At 58.6% G+C, this 4,100-nt stretch overlaps 1 protein-coding gene across 1 annotated transcript in view; it reads left to right on the top strand.

The window, feature by feature from the left end:
- TBX15 (T-box transcription factor 15) overlaps positions 1-4,100 on the top strand; it is a 102,107-nt gene that overhangs the window by 284 nt on the left and 97,723 nt on the right. The gene's annotated exons all lie outside the window — the stretch shown is intronic.

Below are 4,100 nucleotides of genomic sequence, written 5' to 3'. Positions count from 1 at the left end.
CCTGCCCCTGGATTCCCTGCCTGGCTCCAGTGCGGGTTTCCTTCTCTTTGCGCACACGCCTCGAGCCTTCCCCAAAGTCGCTGCAGACAATATAGGAGGAACTGAGCCTTGTGTTTTCGTCGCCAACCTCAAGCAAGGAGGCCTCGCCCGCATCCCTTTCTCTTCTGGAGCGGAGCGCGACTGAGCGGCCGCAGGCCCCCGGGGTTAAGGAGGGGCACAGATCCAGGGCCACGGCAGGAGCGGAGAGGGGCCGGGGCTGGCTTGCGAGAGCTCCGGAGAACTGGCGGAGCTCCCGGGCTCGACACCCTGTCTCGGGAANGGCTCTCGCCCTCCCACTCCACCCCCGCCCCCCAACTTCCCTGGGACTCAAATTGTGTTTCCCCTACTCCGGCGACGACGGAATGGCGTGTATGGAAAGAGAATGTACGGTAGACCTCTTACCCTGCGCCCTGGGCCACTCTTCCGGGCCCACACCTCTGTGTATTGCTGGGGGAGCGGTGAGATTAATTTCTGTCTCGGATCTATGCACGTTATACGTACACAACACGTAAAACACAGAGCGGATGTCGGTGTCTGTATTTTAGCAGAAACCTGGGCGGGTGGTGGAGGGGGAGACAACTTAAAGTTTTGTGTTAAGTGCCAAGNCCTGGGTCTAGCGGTTTCAGAAACTTTCCAGCCAGGACTTCTATAGCCATTCTGGAGGTGCTCCTGTTGACCGGCTAGGGCTGGGGAGTAAACCTGGGTCAGCGCGCCGAAAAGCGGGAAGGCAAAGTGGGGTCGGCGGCCGGCAAAGGGACGGGGGCGGCCACGGGTTGAAGAGCTCGGGGACGGAGCTTGGGGCCCAGGGGTTTGGGGGCTGGAAAGCTGGCCGACGCAAGGAGGGACAGCTGTCGCTTACATTTTCTCTTTCGGCAGTGACAGTTCAATTTCCATGCTCCTGAGGCTAATAATAACGCGATTAGCGGGTGACTTGCAGAGACAGGGTTTTATGAATTCTCCGTGTTCTTGTGGCCCGTTACGGTATTTGAGTTTAGTGCTGGGGAATTATTTTTATTAGTCGATGAAAAGAAAATTAAAAGGAGATTTATTTCGTCCGCTCAAGTCTTTCTATGTATTTGGATGCGGGTGCTCGTCCACGCGGACCCCTGTGTGGGCAATCCAGACAAGAACGCGTGGCTAATGTGTGTTTCCCATCTCTGACCAGACCCTACTTCCTCACCGCATTTATATGTTGTCAAAATCTCACTCGGGCCTTCACACGGTTTCGCGGAAGTTCCTTCAGGCCGCATGACCATTCATGATTTGGGAGGTTAGTTTATTTTATTTTCCCGACGGTGGGAAAGGCAGAAGTTATTTAACCGCGCCTGACAGACCCCCTGTCCGCGATTACTTTTCTCTAAAGAGGGGGCCAAGTTAGGAACCGGTCTTGGGTCGCACGTTCAAAAGGATCAACATATGGGGTCACAATCAGAGACTCAGCTCGCAGTTCTCTCTGATCGCCGTCCTTTTCAGCCACAGTGAGGAGAGAAAAGGTTGGAGCGAGGTGAGACCCAACCTTTGGGTCCGGAGACCCAAACGTGAGGGCCTGGTATCCAGAATGCGGTTCCCGACCTAATACAGAACTTTGTGCCACACAGAGTTCAGCTGACCGTTCTCATTCCCTTTATCATTCTTTTGAACAAAAAAAAAAAAAAAAAAAAAAGAAGGGCGTTTGGATTAGGGAAAACGAAATCTGTATGTGGGGCTACAGCCCGGGAGGAGGAAGCAGCTGAAAGCCGAGAGCGCTCGCGGGCTACCAGCCGGGCCTCGCTGCGGCGTGCGCCTAGGGGATCTCCAAGTTGGAGCCCCTGCAGTGGCCAAAGCTTTCTGATGAACCGGACGTAGGATGAGAAAAGATCTTCCAGAGAAACTGCGCGGTAGCGGAGGCTCGGCAGCCCCCGGAGCGGAGGAGGCGGAACTGCAGGCTCTGGGACCGGATGGTGGCGGAAGGCGAGGCCAGGGCTCGGGGTCCCTCTTAGGCCTTTCTTTCTTTTTCCTCTAATAGGGCGCCCTAACGAACACATACAAAGGAGGCCACCGTGAAGGTGTGTGTATGGTGGTGGAGGAGGGAAGGGGCACAGGCGACTCTGTTGTGCCCAGGGCCGTGCCTCCGCCGGCCTTGGCCTCTAATTGTTTAAACTCTCTTCCCGGATTGGGACCGAGAGCAGGCTGGACCCGCTGCAGGGCTCGCCTGCGCTAGGCCGGTGATAAGAAGTCAGGAACGGGGTTGTGGGGGGAGGGGTGGGAGGGGAAACGACCACAACAAAACCAAAATTGCCACGGAGCTTGGGGAAGGATTCAACAAACAGGCTGACTTGCACTGGACACACGCCTGGGGCAATTCTATGTATCATTTTCACCACTCCCTCCCTCTGTCTGGGCCGTTCCGTTTCCAGCCTTCTCTGTCCGTGCCTTTAAATCCGAGGATCCTCCGACAACCCAAGGGCCAGATTTTAATGTTTAACTTTTATTCAAAGACGTGGCCTTTTACTTTTTCACAGCCCAGTTTTTCTTTCCGCGTGCGGACAGAGCTGGCTTTAGTTGGCGCAGAGCGCCCGCAACCTCGGGCGCAAACCTGCAGCAGCGGGGAACCCGCGCGGCCCGCGGGCGCTCACACACCAGAGGACCCACAGTATGTATTTCAAAAATTTCCAACGAGCCTGCTGGTCCCGAAACACCCTGAGGCCTGAAGGGCCTTGGAGAAGGAAGGGCCTGTGAGATGCCCTCATTATTGCCAGAAGTCCGCGTCTTTGGAGAAGCCGGCGGGACGTAGCCGCCGCTGGCCAGGGAGGGTCTCCGCGGAGCCCGACTCTCGGGCATGCTTGCCTCTGCCTCTCACCGAGCAGCGACAGTGAACCCTTTTGAGCCAGGATCGCCCGGAACAGCTGCTCGGGCCGCGGCCTTGGAAGTATATTTCAGGCGCGCGGCGGCGCCATCTGCGCTCGGACCCCAGCTCCGGCTGCGCCCGGCTCCCCCAGCTTGCGTTTGGGCCTTTCCCGCCCAAATCCACAGCCGAATGGGGCCGAGGTCCGGTCTCCCGCGGAGCGAAATAATTCAAACCTTCTGCGAAAAGATTTCCCCCTTCAGGGCCTGCAGCCCCAAGCCTTGCAGCCGAGGCGCTCCAGAGGCCTAAGAAGGTGGCTGCGTCCGCGGGTGGGCACACAAAGCAGGCACACTCAGGAACACGCGTGCGGATACGCACTCCGCGCACACGTGCACACGCTGCAGGCTCGCGCGGCCGGTGCACCCATCTACGCGATCCCTAGAGAAAGGAGACCGGAAAAGTCCGTGTGGCGCCCCAGAGCACTTTCTTCTTTCGAATTCCCGAGATCAGCTGTTGGTGAGAATTAATCTGCCAGTTTACGGCTTGTTTGCCCAGAGTAAAAGTCCCAAGATTTTAATCCTGACATCACCCCTCCACCCACCCCAATCCCCAATAGGGAAACACAGGTCAAAACGGAGGAAGTGACTCTTCACTGACGTTTAAGTAATGGAGAAAACGCGATGAGTTTGGAGCCAGTGGGGAGAGTGTATGCTTGTGCTGGGCAAGAACCAGCCGTGGCGCACGCCGGGCTTGGAGCGCAGGGCAAGGGTGTGGGGTGCGCTGGGCCTGACGCCAAAGCGTATGCCTGAGCTAGAGTCCGGGGCGAGGAACACTGGTTCCTCAGCGGTGCGAGCGCCCCTTCGCCGGTGCAGGCCTCGAAGGTGCCAGGCCTGGACCCGGAGGATGAGCCAAGCGTGGTGCCTGCTGGACGCGCGCAACGCTCTCGCCTGCCAAGTCGAAGCGGCCGTCCGCGGTGGCCTCGCCTTTGGTGAGTGACCTTGCGTGAACGGGAGTGAAGGGGTAGGCGAGATCTGCATTCGTCCCAGGCTGGGGAGGGCGGCTGTGCTCGAGGAGGGCTGCTGAGGCCCTTCGGTCGAGCTGGTCGGACGCTGGCCAGGTCGCGGGGCTGGGGGAGCGCACCGCACGGGCCCCCGGGAGGCGGACAGGCTTCTGGAGACGTTTCGGTGTAAAACACCAGCCCTGGTGCGGTGGCACACAGAAGCTGCCGCCCCCCCCC

Source organism: Crocuta crocuta, unplaced genomic scaffold (genome assembly GCF_008692635.1).
Source record: "Crocuta crocuta isolate KB4526 unplaced genomic scaffold, BGI_CrCroc_1.0 scaffold180, whole genome shotgun sequence".
In the NCBI taxonomy this organism is placed as follows: Eukaryota; Metazoa; Chordata; class Mammalia; order Carnivora; family Hyaenidae; genus Crocuta; species Crocuta crocuta.
The sequence above is the reverse complement of the archived record's forward strand: the minus strand, read 5'-3'. Positions and strand labels throughout refer to the sequence as shown.